We start from the raw sequence: 20,845 nt of genomic DNA, 5'->3' as shown, positions 1-20,845 counted from the left end.
CCAGGGAAGTGTCTCAGCAGTATCTGATTATTTGGCATCATATAAATTTAAGCAGGATGTTCCAAAGAAATTGGAAGATGACTAAGGATTGCTCACTCAGCTATGGCCTCTTTTAAGGAAATGTGGAAAATCAGTGGCATCTCAAAATGTACAAAGATGACTCTGGTTAAAAGCCTTTTTTATCCATGGAGATTTATGGATGTGAATCATGGGAAGTTAATGCTGCTGACAAGAAGAAAACTGAAGCATTTGAAATGTGGTGCTGCAAAGGACTCTTGTATATCTCCTGGATGGAAAAAAAGAAATGCCTATGTTAAAAATATTATTGGAGAGAAGCAGACCCTGAGGTCAGAAATCAACAGAGAAACTTGTATTTTAGTCACATTAGGCACAGAGATGGAAATAACCTTGAGAAAGTTATTATGGAAGGAATAATGGAGGGTTATCGTAGTAGCGAACGACCAGCAAGATGGATGAATTGTGTGTGGCATTTCCCCTGGAAGGTCAGCTGCTGAGTGCCTGAAATTAGCAATGGATCGTGAAGGCTTTCAAAAATTCTAATTGATGTCACTGGTATTCAGACATGAATAAATGGATTTACTTATTTACTATGAACAAACAGAATTGCTGAATATCAAATACCTGACTTTTAGATCTCTTGGCATTTTTTTTAAACATTGCAGAATTAGTTTATTAAGAATTAAAGGTTAAATAAAGTCTCCAAACAAGCAAAAAGATATACTTAAGCATTTATCTTCTCCCTCCCTCCCTCTCCTCTGCTCTGCATTTAGGACATATGTTTGTGATTAATATTTCACACATGCAGGCTACAGGACATATCTGAATTCACTATGCACAGTCTGAGTGCAGTCTGTATATTGGCAGAGTGTGATCTCAGCTTTTCCTTGCTGAATGAATTCCTTATTTTCCCAGCAAATCTGTGACAGGAACCTCACCACACCTCCAAAATTGTAACAATGGAGTCTTGATACAAGCAATTTTTCATTTGTTATCAAGTGCACTGTAACTTCTTTGCCATCCGATTGCCCCCCCCCCCCCGGGCTCATCTAGACTGAATACACTATAAAAAGTGCTAAAGACAATCTGAACAAGAAATGAGGTTTTAAAAGATGAGTGCATATAGCACAGAGGGGGGCAAACTACAGCCCACAGGCCACATCTGGCCTGCAGGACTCTTCCCTCTGGCCCCCGAGCTCCTACCAGGGAATGGGGTCAGGAAAGGCTTGCGGAGGAGCCAGCCCAAATCCCGGGCACCACAGTGAGTGGGGCAGAGCCTAGCCCCCTGGCCCCTCCCCTTCCTCTCTCGCAGTCACAGTTCCCCCAGCACCTGGGCAGCACGACTTCAGCTCCAGGCGGGCAGCATGGCTATAGTGCTGCCAGACCTGGTGCTCCAGGGCGGTGCAGTGCGGTCGGGAAGCAAGGGGGTTTGCAGGGGGGTGGTCAATGGGTCTGGGCTCTGCTGCCGGTGATGGGGCAGAACAAGCTAGGGCCCCCCCTCCATCCCCAGCAGCCAAGCCCAGACAGGGAGCAAGCCCTGCCCGACTGCCAGGGAGAGCAGCCAAACGAGCAGGGAAAACACACAGGGAAAGACTGAGCCCCCCTTTCCTTCACCCCACAGGTAACGTGGGGTGGGGAGAGTAGGGAGGGTTGGATAGGGGGCGGAGGGGCCCCAGGAGGCGGTCAGGGGGTGGGGAGCAGGGGAGTTTGGATAGGATGTGGGAGGCCTGGGGGGCAATTAGGGGGGTTTGGATGAAGGTGGGGGTTCCAGGGGGCTGGATAGGAGGCGGGGCCCAGGCCATGCCTCACTGTTTGGGGAGGCATAGCCTCCCTCAGCCTTCCCTACCTGGCCCTCCATACAATTTCTGTACCCGATGTGGCCTTAAGGCCAAAAAGTTTTCCCACCCCAGTATAGCACATTGTACCATGTGAGTGCTGGACAAAAATAAACGTTTTGAAACAAAAACAAGGCTCAACAGAAATGGGCGCTATGGTATGTATGTGATTTAAAAAACAAGCTGTCTGTCCAAGAGAGGATTTCTTCAGAAAGGAACGAAGGATTTAAAAGCAAGACAACATTTTACATAGATTGAGGATTAAAAGTATCTGAGTTGTTGATCTTCATCACAATAATAGTGAGAAAATTTAATTTCCGTTTTTTAAAAATTGTTTCCAGATGCCTATGGAATGCATGACACAGCATCCTGGATTGAAGAAGACACTAGATGTGTTACCAGTTAAAGAAAGGAGGACAAACATTTTAGATCTGTAGTGCTAACCTGCATTTTTACCTCCCTGCACCTATACAATTTCAGACTTCTGAGGGCATATCTACACTAACAACTTAAGTCAACCTATATGAGGTCAACTTACAGCCACTGCAGTGATTATTGCAGTGGTTCATGTCCACACTACCCTCCATTGGTCAGTGGTACGTGTCCTCACAAGCAGCAACTCTACCGACATAAGAGGAGCAGTATGGGGAGCTGAGAGCCCAGGCTCTCCACTCCATTCGCGGCTCCCTACCGGGATCCTGGTTGCCCCACAGGCTCCCAGCTCCCCACCAGCTGCCCTTCCACCCCATCCTCCATTCCCTGCTCTCCTCCAGGAACATTGTAGCCCCTGGGGCTCTCAAGCTCCACACTCCCTACTGGAGTGGGACAGCCGCCCAGGCTCTTGCCTTCCTGCCCCAGCAGGGAGATGGGCAGTACCCAGGCTCCCAGAAGGGAGCCAGGACTCCAGGAGTAGCCCAGCTCTGAGCGGGGAGCCTGGGCATCAGCATGGCTGGGAGCGGGGAGCAGCCCAGCTAGAAGCAAGGAGGACTTTCTTGTCAATTTCACAGCTCCAGCATGGAGCCGTGAAACAGACCAAAAAAAAGACAGTCTACAGCCAAAGTAAGTAACGCAAAGTCCACATGAACACTGCATCACCCTAACTACACTGACAGAAGCCCTATGCCTCTCATGGAGGTGGAGTTATTATGTCAGTGTAGTAGGGCACTTACACTGGCAGAAGCAAAGCTGATGTACACTGGCATAATTAGGTCAACATAAGCTGCCTTACGTCAACTTAATTGTGTAGTGTAGGCCCAAGCTGAGACTCTTCACTCACAAAAGTCAAGTAGACCCCTGCTCTGATCAATACTTGGAACAGAAACCATCATGGAAAACCCAGGATACCAAGAAAAGCGGTGCTGGTGTGATGATGATGCTGATGCTCAGTAGATGCCACCCTTCCTTGTTAGTGTCCTGGGACAAGGGATATTAGGGTACTCAAGGTGTCATTTTTAATTTAAGAATATTCTTAGTATGAACATGGCCATATTTTAAATGATCAATACTGTGTAGAATACTGAAGACATATACCCTTAAAACCTTAACAGAGGTTAAATATTTAATTCAAGTTCTAGATCATTTTAACATCCCTCTTCCAATTTCCTAGTTCAAGTAGGACCTTTCTGGGTGCTGCTTTCATGATGCAGCATAAACAAAAACAAAATCTTATATCAGTTAAAACTAAATACAAATTTAAAATTTCAGGGTCTTTAATCTTCTTCAAAGTGAGTTTATTGGCAAGACTGCCATTTAAGGCAGCTAGCGATACGGTTTCAGAATGGCAAAAATCAGGAGGGTACTGACTTTCATTTAGACTATTTCTTCCCGTTTCCTACAAAACTATGGTGGTTTTTTTAGCTGCAGATGAAAAAAAATTATGTTGTACTATCACGTGACCAGTAAGCCTAAAGTCAATACCAGGCAAATTGGTTGAAACTATAGTAAATAATAAAATTCAGACACACTGATGAACATGATATGTTAGGGAAGCATCAAAATAGCTTTTGTGAAGAGAAACCATGTCTCATCTATTAGATTTCTTTGAGGGTTCAACAAATATGTTAACAAGGGTTATCCAGCCCATACAGTGTACTTGGAATTTCAGAAAGCCTTTGACAAGGTCCCTCACCAGAAGCTCTTAGGCAAACTAAGCAGCCATAGCATAAGAGATTCTCTCATAGATCAGTAGCTTAAGAAAGCGATAGATAATAAGATAGTAAGAATCACAATGGTTGTTGAATTTTCATGACCCACCATTATCTCTGCTCTGGCAGAGAGCATGACCCAGGTTCACCAGTCCATGTTGGATTCCACATTCACATAGGGGCAGTGATAAAGCAATTTTCCATGAAGTAAAAACTTCATGTCTTCAATCACCATTCATAAGTTGTATATAGTTTTCCCAAATCACACCATGTCAAAAGCATAATGTTTAGCAAAAATTAGTGGGTTGCTCCACGTAGCTGCCTTGCAGACCTCAGACTGACACTTCTGAAGCAGGGTGGCAGACGCTTCCTGTGCCTTGATGGCATGTGTATTGATGTTCAGAGGGAGACACTCACCAGCCAGCTGAAGGTGGAAACATGCTATGACCCGTTTTGCAGTTTTCTGAGACAAGACAGCTTGGCCTTTTGATGAGCTAGATATGGCTGAAATGGAGGTGGGGAGAAAGCCTAGAAGGCTTAGTCTTGTTGAGTTAATAGACAGCAAAGCTCTGTAGATGACCAGAGTACAGAGCTTCTTTTCTCCTAGTTTCAAGTGTACCTTCAGAAAGAAGACTGACAAGGTAATGGATTGGTTCAGGGGGGATTCCAAAAGCACATGAGGGTGAAAGCTAGGGTCTGGTTTAATCACCATCTTGTCCCTGTGAAAGGACACGGAAGGTTGTCTTGGCCAGAAGAAGTCCTTGGAGCTCGCTGACCCTCCATGCTGATGCAATGGCCACGAGAAAAAACTTCTTAATGGTAAGATGGTATATTGAGCACTCTGATAACAGTTCAAAAGGAGACTCTGTATGCTTTAGAAGGATAGCACTGAATTCCCACATTGGAGTTGGGTCTCTCACTGGAGGGCAAACATGAAGGCCCTGAGGAAATTTGATATCATAGGGGGTGAGAAAACAAACATGCAACTGGCATGGATATTGTGGTGAGGTGGACTTTCAGGGAGCTAAACATTAGTCCTGTGTTTTCAGAGCAGGATATGGTCCAAGATGTTTGGCTCCAAGAAACAAAGTCCTGATTCTTAAGTATTTTTTGAATTTGATTCTACAAGAGGCTTCCACAGAGTCAATATTTTTTTGAGTTGCCCAAATGGAGAATCTTTTCCATTTTTAGAAGGATGCTTCCCTGCAGACTATGGGTGTGTGAAGTGCATGCCATGCCAAAGCGTTGCACTGTAATAGCCCCGTTGGATACTGCTGGCATGAACTAAAAGGTACCTAGTTTGCATTAACAATCCTAGGTGAAAGAGGATTACATTAACACGAATTAAGTAACTTTTAGTCGATGCCAGCAGTGTCCACATAGGGCAGTTACAGCACAACACTTTGGTGCGCTCTGCAGTTCACATCTCTGTAGTCTGCCCTACAGTGCAGTATAGACATAGCTGTAGCAGTCGAAGGTACAGTAAATACAGGAAGTTAGGATATATTTTTCATTTGTTAGAGAGACAGGCAACAAGACTGAGCAAACGACTGGTTGGGAAGATCATCTCTCACTTCAAGGTCCTTTATAATTGAAGAATTTATCCACCAAGCCTAGGGAATAATTTGAAATAAGATTTCAGATTATTGAATTTAAAATTTATTTTAATAGCATTTCCAGCTCATGTGAATTGTTTCTATCAGCCGCCAATCCTCTAGATAATTTTAGTCCAATAGCACAAACAGGAGATGACAGCAAAGACACTAATGCTTTAGCAACAGCAGAACTCAAACTCCTAGGAGGTTCACCCACCCCTCTAACACATTACACTTTTTAAATTGTAGTAGCACCCAATACCCCAGTCAAGGAGCACAGCCCTGTGGATTATGACAAGATGTAACTGGTAGCTAAACTCATAAAATAGGAGTGGAGAAAGATACCAACTAAAAGTTATGATGGTTGTGGTTGCATACATCAGAAACATCAGTGGTCATATCAGTCACCCTGTGCACACTCTTCCAAAGCTTTTTCTCTAGAGTGTATAGACCATGATATTGCTTTTATGGAACATTAGGGAACACACACAATTTGGAGAGCTATCTTCCAACAAAACAGAATAGTGTTTAGACAACAGAGAAGACACAATCACAAAAAAATGGCTGCCATTCTGTTAATAAATCAGTCTGGTTTCAGTAAGAATGCTCTGTCTGATGAACAGAACCTCCAGAAAACCAATCTAGAACAACTAAGAAAACTTGTATTCTGAGGGTGGCTCCAAGAAACAAAGTCCTGATTCTTATGTATTTTTGGAATTTGATTCTACAACTATATCTTAAATATAAATGAAAATCCAATATATGGAGAGGATTTAAAGCATTCCAAGCAAGAGAAAACATGGACTGTACTACATTAGTTGTTTCTGTATCCAGCATATAGGGAACAGAGTTCTGTTAGCACAGCAAAACACATCTAATGAAGCTCAAATTCACCCCCGTTCTTCAGGATTTTTCTTCATATTACCATTTTTACAAGGTCAGCTGACAGATCCAGATTTTTACTTATTAAAGATAAACCAGTTAAACTAAAGCAGTTTTGCATGGATCTATGACATCATAATCCTAATTTAATATAAAAAAGAGCTCAACAGTTTAGGGAAATCAAGCAAGGCACAGAAAGTTAGTAATAGCTGAATAAGAAAAGTCCATTTATCCTTTCGGTAAAAAGGTTCAAAGGGTGTACGCCCCAAAATACAGGCTGTTACAAAGAAATATTTTCATGAAAAAAATAATTTAAATAAATATTCTGTTTCAGAGTTGGAAAATGAAATGGCATTGTACTAGTTAATGAGAACCAAAAGGACAAGTCTAAACAGAATGTAACTGGTTACTCTGATAATCATATGTCACTCTCCAGCCTCTGCTGCTCTAACTATAACTTCAGTCCCAACACCTGTTAGTTTTCTCTTCCCACCCCATCTGCATGTAATTTTCCCCATTGGCTCCTACGCACTGAACACCTTCACTATCCCAGTTAGTCAAGTCATCAACATCTCACTCTCTCTTTAAAATCCACTTAGTCCATGAGGCCCACAAGAACTGAATTATCATTTAAATGGAAACACAAACTATGTCACATCCTGACCTTTGATTCCCCAGTATGTCCCACCTTCCATGGGTCTACCTATTAGACCATAAGCTCTTCAGGGCAAGGACTGTTTGTGTACTGTAAAAGAGCTACACACATTGTCAGAACTAACTGATTTCTAATCAGAAACAGTAAATCCTGTTTCATAAACCAGCAGAATCAAATGCAAAAGTAAATAAGCAGGACAATTAGAGAAAACTAAATTTTACTTTCAAAAACTTTGTTATAACAGTGTATGGTGTTAACACAGGTGACGTTAACTACTCTCTCCAAAAGTAGTTATCTGAACAGTTTTACTTTAATATGTGCAAGTACTAATCAGAAATATTACTTTTTTTTTTTTTAAGTGTGTACAGAATCACAACCCTTAGGTAAGCTGTTTGTAAGAACCATGAATATCTAATGTGTAAAGATGTAGTTGAAGCACTAAGCCTAAATAGGGATGGTATAAGAACAGTGTTAGAAAATTGTTGGAATTTAATACAGTACATAACTGTTTTATTTCAATAAGTTACACAGACCGTCTTGGAGGACAGAAAACAACGTGCACCACAGGTATTTTTCAACATGGCAAGTAGGCACACTCTTCAGGCTTGCAGATGTCACACTGATATTTTCAATATTTTCTTTCATTGGTGATACAAAATATTCCTGTATAAATAATGTGAATTGAGCAAAGGTTTTTCTGCTATCCACGTTACCCACTCATGGGAAAGACTTTGGTGTCAAAGTTAATTTGGAACCCAGTGTTTTTATTCATTGTAACATGCATTATCTTGTATTTCATAGATCAAATTAATTCACTGTAATCTGCTGCCCAATCACTTAGGAGAACTTGTGGCACCTTAGAGACTAAAATTTATTTGGGCATAAGCTTTCGTGGGCTAAAACCCACTTCATCAGATGTATGGAGTGGAAGATACAGTAGGAAGATATATATACATAGTACATGAAAAGATGGGAGTTGCTTTACCAGTTCTAATGAGACAATTCAACTAAAGTGGGCTATCATCAACAGGAGGAAAAAAATCACTTTTGTAGTGGTAATCAGGGTGGCCCATTTCAAACAGTTGACAAGAAGGTGTAAGTGAGAGTAGGGGGAAAATTAGTTTTTAGTTCTTGTAGTGACCCATCCACTCCCAGTGTTTATTCAGGCCTAATTTGATGGTATCCAGTTTGCGAATTAATTCCAGTTTTGCAGTTTCTCATTGGAGTCTGTTTTGAAGTTTTTTTGTTGAAGAATTGCCACTTTTAAGTCTGTTATTGAGTGTCCAGGGAGGTTGAAGTGTTTTCCAACTGGTATTTGAATGTTACAATTCTTGACGTCTGATTTGTGTCCATTTATTCTTTTGCGTAAAGACTGTCCAGTTTGGCCAATGTACATGGCAGAGGGGCATTAGTTTCTTAAATTCCTCACTATCCTCTCTAAATTTGACTACCCTAAAAACTGTCATCTGCAAATTTTTCCACCCTGTTTGATAACTGCTATATATGATATAAACACTATAGCTTGCAGCATAAGGGAAAATTTAAGGTAAAACTTTCAACCTTAATTCTGAATTTCCTCACTTCTGATTGATTCCTTAACTCTGACGTTGCATTACTGCCAGGTTTTTATTCTTTAGTTTTGGTTATGTGATTTATTTTGAAAGTGAATAAAATATATTTTGTATTAATATATTTTATTTACATCCATTATTTAAATACTGTATATATTCAGCATTGCTGAAAAGTTCATTTGGGTTGCTTATTCCCTATTTCTAGGACACTGATCATCCTGAGAAGCACAAACTCAGTCACGTATCAGTTTCCATGCAGTATTTACTAACTCAGGACAAAAATGCTAGTAAGTAATATTGTTATTTACCCTGTTCTCACCAGGACAAGCCTGTTCTATTAGCCAGTGCTCTGTGTCCCCTAGAAAGATTGAGCAGTCCTGAGTGTAAGTGGAAAACATTTTAAATTAAAACACTAATTTGCAGTATGATCCTACCCCCCCTTGGGAACAGCTGACATCTGAAATTTACATTCAACATATGCCCATGGCTGACTGGGGACATGTGAAATTCAGACAAAATATAAAGGGCAAAGCACAAATATCAAACAAGGCTTCATCATGGTGTTACCTCCAGCCCAGCTTGTCCCATTTTGGAAGGAGCAACTCCACTATAAAGTTATCATTTTGTTTTTGCTACTTCAGCCTGTTTCATTATATTACCAGTATTTTTAAGTGCTCAAAATACACATCCTATGGCAACTAAGTACTTCTAAATGTAGCATTTTACAAGTTAATTTCCCAGGCAATTACTACGTAGGAGATCCATTTTTTTAAAAAAAGTTTAGTCTGCTGATCAAGTCTATTGTTTCATGAGAGAAGAAAAAAACCCAGCTTCCTTAACAAGTATGTTACAATTAAGTTTTTCCAGATCTTGGTTCCCACCACACCTCAACCAGAATCTCCTGGTTCTGCAACTGTACATGTACCATTATGCCCCTCTCCCAACCTTCTGGCTGCGGTGATAGAGCTAAGTCTCCATTATTATGGAGCTATGTCTCCATTATTCTGCCCCTCCCTCAGCTTTCTGACTGCTGCAAAGTTATCTGTTCGCTATCCTCCCACTCAGCCTCCATTTTCAAATCCTTTTCCAAGTGCCTGCCTCTGCTGATTATAGTTTAGCCAACCAGCCACAAAGTAAAGTAGTCCATCTTTTTCAGGTTCAGTACTATCCATATGCTTTTGAAGAGCATGAATAAACACGGACCTACACTGGTTAGTTTTCACTCTGCTGTTGTATGGGAAAGCTCCAAGTGACTGCTGAGGCTCTGAAGCTACCTACATACTGACAAAGCCAGGAATTCATCGGTTACACTCAGTTCACATTTGGAATGTTTTCTTTGCAACAAGAGGGAATAGTGGGTTTTTTGTTGTTTTTTTTTGGGTGGGGAGGTTTGCTTTCATTAAATAAAAGCTCGCTATTTGCTCTGGGCAATGGAGTTACACAAGTATTTAGGGATTTGAAATAGAGACCCCTTTGTTACCAGTGATGAAGCACAGGAAAGAACCTATCTACTACATGATAATTAAACACCTGCAGCTGACCCAGGTCAGCTGACTCCGGCACGTAGGGTTCGGGCTGTGGGGCTGTAAAACTGTCGTGTAGACATTTGGGCTCAGGCTGGAGCCTGAGCTCTGGGACCCAGCAAGGAAGGAGGGTCCCAGAGCCTGGGCTCCAACCGAAGCTGAAAAATGTTTACATAGCAATTTTTAGCTCCGAAGCCCAAGCCCAAGTCAGTTGACCCATCCCAACTGCAGCCATGTTGCAAGTCTTTTATTCCAGTGCAGAAATACCCGCAGAGCCCAGGAGGAGACTGCAGGCCTTGCAGTTTAAAGTCACGTGAGCACATCTGAAACAAACAGAAAAAACTGAGAAAAATATGGAAGCCCAAAACATCAATTTTAAAGGACTTTTAGGGCTAGAACTGTATTAGAATACAATCCATGTAAATGTGAAAAATATTTGTGTATCCTGACAACAGGGACATACGATATTAAATTATGTCATTTTAACTTTACAATGTCCAGATTATTTGGATTTCTACAGCTGGGATTTATGGAGGCATTTTTATAAGAATGTGCTGTTGCAGCTGAAGTACTGCAACATAGGTGATGAATGTCCACATTTAACCTGTGATTCAGAATAGCCTGGCATCTGGAAAACAAGTTTCAAATCATATTTTCAGATAGTAATTGATGGTTCCTAAAACCCTGCAAGAAATGCCATGGCATTTTTCTCATTTGAAAAACCAAAGCTACTCTGTACACCACTCATATAGACTGAGTTGAGCCTTTACGTGTATGTCAGTCACAGCAAATTTGATTTTGTAAAAATGTTAGCATATGAAGGAATAGACTCAAAAATCCATGCTTCAGCAGAACTTTGCTACCTTCTAGCAGACATGACCTTTCTATTTAATGTTGTCAAATATTTAATATTGTCATGCAGCTCTTATGTTAAGCTTTCAATGATAGTTTTCATTGTCTGTTGACCACAAATTCCCCTCCATAGCACAGCGTGGAGAAGTGGTGTACAGAAGATTCATAGATTTAAACTCTTTTTTAAGGCCTGAAGGAACCATTATGACCATCTATTCTGACCTCCTGCAAAACACAAGCTTAGAACTACACTAAGTAATTCATGCATTGATCACAGTAACTGTGGTTTAAGAAATTAATCCAACCTAGATTTGGAGACTTGATTTACATTGTCTTTTTACAGGACCAAGTATATATATAAATTACTGTTTGGGACTGTATTCTGTTTGAAAGAAAAATATAATTACATCATGATCGCTAGATTAGTGCTCAGCTCATCTTTATTAGGACATCACCCAAGTTGAAGTCAAACGTGATAAACACAAGTTTTCTTTCTGTGAGTTACAGACTGATACTTAAGGAGCCACTTGTCCCGTTGTCCATTCCGATTTTAGTGGCCTACAAGAGATCCCCGCTAGTTCCCCACCTTGGCTTTATCAGTTAGAATACCGAGCCATAAGATCCTGTGCTTCCAAATTATTGATAACTAACAGATAATAGTAGCTTTCAAACAGACCACCACCACCATCCCCCACTTTCCTTGCTAAGTAGGTCGGGATGTTAAAAGGACAGGCATTCTCCCATCAGGTTTCAGTAATGCCGACTTTGTCCATTTTTTTTCCCCTATGAGACCATTTCAAATTCCTCCCTTTTATTATTAAGGCTTCTAAATCATGGGAGTGCCATTTAAATACCAGCATGATAAGCATCCTAAATACACTCCTCAGACTTGATACATTTCAGTTTACAGTAGCTTTCAATTTACAGTTATCCAGGTAATTTTCAATCCATGTGACAATATCCATATTCAATGCAAATTTAATTCATTTCCTTGGATTTTTGAGTCATTACCCAGTGGTTTACAAGTACGCTCTAGTCATCTATTGATTTAGCAATTAGACAAGAAAAATAATAACTGATTAACATTATAAACCCAAGCTGTTCGTTTCTAAGTGTCATCCTTCAGGCATGCACTTACTATCAATATTGGTTCCATTACTGTATTACTTCTAAATATTATCAATAAAAACTCAGTATGGGTGTAAATTTCAGAGGTGTTAAGCAACCACAGCTTCAATTAGAATAACAGGATTCGTGGATACTCAATCTCGGGGGGGCGAGAGGGGGGAAATCAGACCCTAAGGCTATATTCACACTACCCCACAGTTCAGATTACAGGGTGTGTGAATAGTGGTGCGTACCAAAGTGCCGAGCTGTAACTCTACTGGGTGAACCTCTTCAAAACAGGACTATGTAACAAAGTAGGAACCTTTTAGTTTATGCCCTTAGCATCCACACGGGGGAGTTACAATGAAGCACTTTGGTGCACACTACTATTTATACCACGACAGTCTGAACTGTGGGACAGTGTAGACAAGCCCTAAATTTATAGTGTACCAAAAAAAGAAAAAAAAAAAGTTTTCAGTACAACATCACAATTCCAATAATCACATAGACAAGTAAAGTTTGACTCAAAATTTAAATTTAGCTTTGAAAGTTACTACAGGCTGATTGTCCCCTGGACAGGCAGACACAATAACTCCATGGAAGACAACTCTTGACAGATACAGATGAGCATTTACAAGGGTAACAGGTAACCATACTCATAATTTCAACCTTGATAACCAGCTATGATGAAATCATTAAGCTTAAACTTCCAAAACATTTAACACTTGATTCTGCAGAAAACACAATTATGCTAGATGTTTTGAAAACAGAACACTTTTTTACCCTTTTACAAATACATGGTGATGCCAGACATACGCTTGTTTTCAAAACAACTGTTAAGAACACCACTCTTTATGAGGTTCTTGGCAAAAATAACATTCTATGGTTTTATGAATTATGACAGCAGGCAGCTTACCAAACTCAGAAAGTAATGAGGAGGAGAGTAGTTGCATTTGGCATAGTATCCCATGTTTTACACCCTTTCCCTCATTTTTAAGATTCACACTGAGCCTCTTTTGGGATCAATTGGGGAGGAACATACCTTGCATTGCTCTCCAGTAAGCATGTCCAGTAGACCAAAAAACCCCACACAGTGTCAAAGAGTCTAGAGGAAACCACATAAAACAGAAGGGTGTCATGATCGTTTTTTGCACAGCACTGGGGGCATAGGGGAGAAAGAAGAAGGTTGAAAAGTGAAGTAAATAAGAGTTCAGAAAAACTAAAAAGAAAAGGAGTACTTGTGGCACCTTAGAGACTAACAAATTTATTAGAGCATAAGCTTTCGTGAGCTACAGCTCACTTCATCGAATGCATCCGGTGAAGTGAGCTGTAGCTCACGAAAGCTTATGCTCTAATAAATTTGTTAGTCTCTAAGGTGCCACAAGTACTCCTTTTCTTTTTGCGAATACAGACTAACACGGCTGCTACTATGAAACCAGAAAAACTAGGGAAAGAAGAAGGAGGAGAAAGACTGAGGTGTGAGGAACTAAAAACAGAGGCGGGGAAAACAACACCCAAGTGAAGGGGAGAGAGAGAGCAAAAAGAGAAATTAACAGCTTAATTTTAAGTTGTGAGGACACGGGGAGAAGGGATTGTATCAGGGCTTTTCAGCTGCCAAAAGCAAACAAACAACCACCACCACCACCACCACCGTAAGATGTTTTTAATTCACCATCATCTATTTTCAGCAAGGTAGGGTAGTAATCCCAATAAAAATAAACAAGCAAGAGCAATATTGGATTCTCTGACAAAACTGTCAATTAGGCTGCTAAATATAATAGTTGGTTTTGTGCTGTTAGTTGGCATCTCTCTACTGGATAGATGCTTCTGCACTTAGTTTAGCAGCCTGTTTATGCTGGCCCAAGTTTTACTCCACATATGTGGAATGATGGAGCAGAACAGGATGACTGCTTCCTCACACACCTGTCTACAATGTGTAAGAGGGGAAAATGCATAATCATGGGGGACTTCAATTTGACTGACATATGCTGGACATCTCATGCTGCCAGTGCTAAAACATCCTTGGAATTTCCAAACATTATAGATGACAATTGCCAAACTCAATAACTGTGGCAGCCAACAAAGAGGAATTCTAAATTACAGCTTGTCCTAATAGACAAAGGAAGAACCGATTACAGATCTAAAAGTTAATGCTAGTTTAAATACAAGTGACCATGACTTGATCACATTTATAATGTGGAAGAAGAATAAAGTCCAGTAATATATATACTTGGTGTTTTAATAGGGCCAATTTCACTAAGCTGAAAACAATTATAAGCTAAATCAGCTGCAAGGAAGAATTTAATCAGAAAAATTTGAATGATAATTGGCAATGATTTACGAACACATTACTAGATGCCTGAAAAGCCACAATCAAGGAAGAAGGCTGTGCTGATTAAAAAAAAACAACTTGGTTTAGAGGGGAAGTGAAGGCAGCTCTAAAAACCATACATATACATACATACACATATACATTACACACACACAAACTACATGAGAGAAAAAGAAATTTGCAAGTAATGAACATAAATCAGAAGTTAATAATTGTAGAAAATAAAAAAAGGGAAGCCACAGGACACAAGGAGAACTCTACAGCCAGCAGACAAAGACAATAAGGAGGTTTTTTTTCATATATTAGGAACAAAAAGAATCCCGACAATGGTATTGGTCCATTACTAGTAGGAAATGGGAGAATTATCAATAATGATGCATAAATGTTCAATAAATATTTCTGTTCTGTATTTGGGGGAACAAAAACAGAAGATATAGTCTTATCATATGGTGATCACACTCTTTCCAGTATCTCTGGAAGATCACTCCTGGGGGAAGTCTATGCCACTGGATGTGTGCAGAATTAAAGTCCCCTGCAGATTTCTTTGCTTCCCTGTAGAAAATGACAGGGAAGCAAAGGGAAGCCACAAGAGCATTCATGAGCCCCTCCCCAGTAGCGCAGACATGTCATTTCAGGAGCCTGAGCAGCCGGCAGAGGGGTAAATCAATGCAGGGGGGCAGGGGATGTCCCTGCCAATGGTTTCTACCCTGCGCTAGTCCTGGCTTGGGGAGGATGGGACTGCAAGGAGTTGCTGAGGCCAAATCAGACCCATTCCCACCCCCAGAAACCTCCCAGCTGCAGGAAGCTCCAATCCCTCCCAGCTTCCTGCCCCCATTTTTCCTCAACCGCAGGGGGAGGGGTCACTGTACGGAGAGCTGCTCACCCATCTGCCCAACCACTATGCATCCAGACCCCCCCATACCCAGATTCTCCCTGACCTGCCTCATCCTCCCCGCACCCAGAAACCCCACAGAGCTACCTGCACCCAGACTGCCCCATACAGAACCCTCTCACCCTACACCTGGATCCCCCCTCTCACCCTACACCTGGATCCCCCCACACTAAGTTCCTCCACACTTGGATCCTGCCGGGCTGAGCCTGCTTGCCTCACACCTAGATTGGGAGCCAAAGCTGGACATGCAAGTAAGACTGTCCCTCTTGCTTATTATCTTGGTGCACCTGATGCAGAGGGGCAGGGCCCCAGGTGTTTCTGGGCAAATCCAGCTCTTGTGCTGTGTCAGGGTCTGTGTTCCAGGGGGGAGAAGAAGACTCCAGGGTCATCTCTCCACCTCCATGTAGCCAGTGGCCTGTGCTCCCCACTGCCATGCTGAAGCCTCCACATTTATCAGTAAGTAAAATATGTAGAATTTTAAAATATTGTTCGCAGATTTGAGGCAGGGGGGGGTTAATTTTTTGACCCAGAATTCCCTCAGGAGTAGAAGTTAAACAGAAGCTACTAAAGTTAGACATTTTTTAAATCAGCAGATCAGATAACTTATATTCAAGAGAGTTTTAAAAGAGCTGGATGAGGAGCTCGCTGAACCATTAATGTAGATTTTTCAATAAGTCATGGAGCACTGGGGACATTCCACAAGACTGGAAGGAAGCTAATGTTGTGCCAATTTTTAATAACGAGTAAGCAGGATGACTCAGGTAATTATAGACCCGTCATTGATCTCAGACAAGATAATGAAACAGCTGATCTGGGACTCAAAAAAATTAAAGAAGGATAATTATAGAATTAAAGAAGGATCATTATTAATGCAAATCAACATGGGTTTATGGAAAATAGACCCTGTCAAACTAATCTGATTTTTTTTTTTAAAGGAGATTACAAGTTTGGTTGGCAAAAGTAAGTGTTGCCATAATATACTTAGACTTCTGCAAGGCGTTTCACTTGGTACTTCATGAGATTTTGATTAAAAAAGTAGAATACAAAATTAACATGGCACACATTAAATGGTTTAAAAACTAGCTAACTGATGCATCTCAAAATGTTACTATAAATGGGAAAATCATCATCAAGCAGAGATGTTTCTAACTGGGTCCTACAGAGATCAGTTCTTGGCCCTATGCATCTTATTGAAGACTTGGAAGAAAACAAATCACCACAGAAAGTCTGCAAACACCACAAAAATTGGAGGAACGGTGAACAATGAGGAGAACAGGTCACTGATTCAGAGCGAGCTAGTAAACTGGGTGCAAGCAAAAAATGTGTGTTTTAATGCAGCCAAGTGTAAATGTATGCATCTGGGAACAAAGAACATAAGAATGGCCATACGGGATCAGAACCAAAGGTCCATCCAGCCCAGTATCCTGCCTACCAACAGTGGCCAATGCCAGGTGCCCCAGAGGGAGTGAACGTAACAGATAATGATCTTGTGATCTCTCTCCTGCCATCCATCTCCACCCTCTCATAAACACAGGTTAGGGACACCACTCCTTACCCATCCTGGCTAATAGCTATTTATGGACTTAACTTTCATAAATTTATCCAGTTCTCTTTTAAACCCTTTTATAGCCCTAGGCTTCACAACCTCCTCAGGCAAGGAGTTCCACAGGTTGACTGTGCGCTGAGCAAAGAAGAACTTCCTTTTATTTGTTTTAAACCTGCTATCCATTAATTTCATTTGGTGGCCCCTAATTCTTATATTATGGGAACAAGTAAATAACTTCCTTATTTACTTTCTCCACACCACTCATGATTTTATATACCTCTATCATATCCCCTTTTAGTCTCCTCTTTTCCAAGCTAAAAAGTCCTAGCCCCTTTAATCTCTCCTCATATGGGATCTCCCCTCATATGGGACCCAAACCCCTCATAATTTTAGTTGCCCTTTTCTCAACCTTTTCTAATGCCAGTATATCTTTTTTGAGTTAAGGGGACCACATCTGTATACAGTATTCAAGATGTGGGCATACCATGGATTTATATAAGGGCAATAAAATATTCTCCATCTTATTCTCTATCCCTTTTTTAATGATTCCTAACATCCCATTTGCTTTTTTGACAGCTGCTGCACACTGCGTGGACGTCTTCAGAAAACTATCCACGATGACTCCAAGATCTTTCTCCTGATTAGTTGTAGCTAAATTAGCCTATTGTATGTATAGTTGGAGTTATTTTTCCCCCAATGTGCATTACTTTACATTTATCCACATTAAATTTCATTTGCCATTTTGTTGCCCAGTCACTTAGTTTTGTGAGATCTTTTTGAAGTTCTTCACTGTCTGCTTTGGTCTTAACTATCTTGAGCAGTTTAGTATCATCTGCAAACTTTGCCGTCTCACTGTTTACCCCTTTCTCCAGATCATTTATGAATAAGTTGAATAGGATTGGTCCCAGGACTGACCCTTGGGGAACATCACTAGTTACCCCTCTCCATTCTGAAAATTTACCATTTATTCCTATCCTTTGTTCCCTATCTTTAAACCAGTTCTCAAGTCCATGAAAGGATCTTCCCTCTTATCCTATGACAACTTAATTTACCTAAAAGCCTTTGGCGATGGACCTTGTCAAAGGCTTTCTGGAAATCTAAGTACACTATGTCCACTGGATCCTCCTTGTCCACATGTTTGTTGACCCCCTCAAAGAACTCTAATAGATTAATAAGACATGATCTCCCTTTACAGAAACCTCGTTGACTTTTGCACAACATGTTATGTTCTTCTACGTGTCTGACAATTTTACTCTTTACTATTGTTTCAACTAATTTGCCTGGTATTGACGTTAGCCTTACTAGTCCGTAATTGCAATGATCACCTTTAGAGCCCTTCTTAAATATTGGCATTACATTAGCTATCTTCCAGTCACTGGGTACAGTGGCTGATTTAAAGGACAGGTTACAAACCACAATTAATAGTTCCGCATTTCACATTTGAGTTCTTTCAGAACTCTTGGGTGAATGCCATCTGGTCCCGTTGACTTGTTACTGTTAAGTTTCTCAATTAATTCCAAAACCTCCTCTAGTGACACTTCAATCTGTGACAATTCCTCAGATTTGTCACCTACAAAAGACGGCTCAGGTTTGGGAATCTCCCTAACATCCTCTCGTGAAGACTAAAGCAAAGAATTAATTTAGTTTCTCTGCGATGACTTTATCGACTTTAAGTGCTCCTTTCGTATCTCGATCATCCAGGGGCCCCACTGGTTGTTTAGCAGACTTTCTGCTTCTGATGTACTTAAAAAACATTTTGTTATTACCTTTTGAGGTTTTAGCAGTTCTTCAAACTCCTTTTTGGCTTTTCTTATTACATTTTTACATTTAATTTGGCAGTGTTTATGCTCCTTTCTATTTACCTCACTAGGATTTGACTTCCATTTTAAAGGATGCCTTTTTAATCTCTCACTGCTTCCTTTACATCGTTGTTAAGCCAGGGTGGCTCTTTTTTAGTTCTTTTACTGTGTTTTTTAATATGGAGTATACATTTAAGTTGAGCCTCTATTATGGTGTCTTTGAAAAGTGTCCATGCAGCTTGCAGGGATTTCACTCTAGTCACTGTACCTTTTAATTTCTGTTTAACTAACCTCCTCATTTTTGCATATTTCCCCTTTCTGAAATTAAATGCCACAGTGTTGGGCTGTTGAGGTGTTCTTCCCACCACATGAGGCCATACATACATGATGGGGGACTCTATCCTGGCAAGCACTGACACTGGAAAAGATTTGGTGGTTGTGGTGGATAAACAGCTGAACATGAGCTCCTACTATGACCAAAAGGGCTACTGCAATCCTTGGATTCAGAAATAGGGGAACCTTAAGTAGGAGCAGAGAGGTTATTTTACCTCTGTATTTGGCACTGGTGCAGGAATACCACATCCAGTTCTGGCCCCTACAATTCAAGACGGATGTTGCTAAGTTGGAGAGGGTTCAGAGAGGAGCCACGAGAACGATTAAAGGATCAGAAAATATGATAATGAGACTCAAGGACCACAATTTGCTTAGCTTAACAAAGAGAAGTTTAAGGGGTGACTTGATTACAGTCTAATTACCTACATGGGGAATAAATATTTGATAATGGCTTTTCAATCTAACAGAGAAAAGGTATAACATGAACCAAAGACTGGCCGTTGTAGCTAAATACATTTACACCTTATTTCCAGACTGAATTTAACAATGAATAATTAGCCATCGGAATAATTTACTGTGGCAGATTCTCAGTCATTAACAATTTTAAATCAAGATTCCATATTTTTTCTAAAAGATGTACTCTAGGAATTATTTGGAGGAAGTTCTATGCCCCGTGCTATACAGGTCAGACTGGATAACAATGGTCCCTTCTGGGCTTAGAATCTATCAATCTATGAAGAGGGTTTCCAAATGGTCTTTGAAGTTTCTAGGCACAGTAAACTTTCCACATCCTCCCTTGTAGCTCACCATTCCCTGCCAGTTAATAATTCGCTCCTCAGTCAAGAGATGACAGAGCAGGTCCAGGACACAGATGGATGGTTATTCCATGCCTCAGGAGGGAAACTTCTCTCCTCCCCTTATTTCCACTGAAGAAACTCAAGCAAGTAAACATCTTCCAATGCCACCACAGCATGAAATAATGCTAGGAGCAACACTAGTATTATTCTAGTGTCCCAGGCCTCCCTCACTATTCATGCATGGTTTAAAGAGCATTTTTGGCAGGGGATAGGGTGGGTTAATAAATTTAAAACACTTGTCTTTGTTAGAATGGACAGGAACCTTGGAATAGAGCAACTACAAAGTGAAGAATTTCAGTCCAGAACCTCAGAAGCAGAAGGAAGAGGACATGTGGAGATCTGCAGGCACTTTAGCAGAAGGTTCAAGCTTCTGAAAGACATGCTGAAGCAGGAAAGGCAATCCCAGGTTAAAGCTGAGAGGATGCTGCAGAGGGTGGCCAACTACGTTGCCCATGACTGTGCCATGAGTCAGTAGAACTGTCAGCAGCAGCATGAGGTGCGCCAGCAGCTTGAGTGCATGCTGGGCATCATGGTCAGCAAGTACCAGAACATACCACCTGCATAACCTGCTGTTATGAACTCCCCTTCAGGCTACCATGGCCTGTAGCCAGTTACCTCTGGGTAAGGCAGTTAACCAGTCCCTAGATGGACATGACCATGAACAGCTTTATCCAATACACTCCACCTCTTGCAGGCACAGTGGAGTGATGATAGGTACCCTAACCATATGCACTTCCCATACATGTGATACCGTACACCTTGTGCAATCTACCACACCTTGTTAAGAGAGCTGGACTGCTAATATTATTCAATTTGATCACATTCTCTTTATTCAATCCCTTTGAAAGAGTACTTGGGCAGCAACAGAAAGGGAGAGAAACTTCACAACAAATACTTTATTGCA

At 40.9% G+C, this 20,845-nt stretch overlaps 1 protein-coding gene across 7 annotated transcripts in view; it reads right to left on the bottom strand.

Moving 5' to 3' along the window:
* Nucleotides 1-20,845, bottom strand: part of WASF3 (WASP family member 3) — a 169,850-nt gene that overhangs the window by 132,206 nt on the left and 16,799 nt on the right. For 2 of the 7 annotated variants that reach the window (XM_043504320.1, XM_043504321.1), the window contains exon 2: nt 13,225-13,287. The exons of the other annotated variants lie outside the window; for them this stretch is intronic. The gene's annotated coding sequence lies outside the window, so the exon portion shown is untranslated. The remainder of the gene's footprint in view (nt 1-13,224; nt 13,288-20,845) is intronic. 7 annotated transcript variants of the gene reach the window in all.

The sequence above is a fragment of the Dermochelys coriacea genome, chromosome 1 (assembly GCF_009764565.3).
Source record: "Dermochelys coriacea isolate rDerCor1 chromosome 1, rDerCor1.pri.v4, whole genome shotgun sequence".
Taxonomy (NCBI): Eukaryota; Metazoa; Chordata; order Testudines; family Dermochelyidae; genus Dermochelys; species Dermochelys coriacea.
Note: the sequence above shows the minus strand (reverse complement) of the source record. Positions and strands in the feature narration are given on the sequence as shown.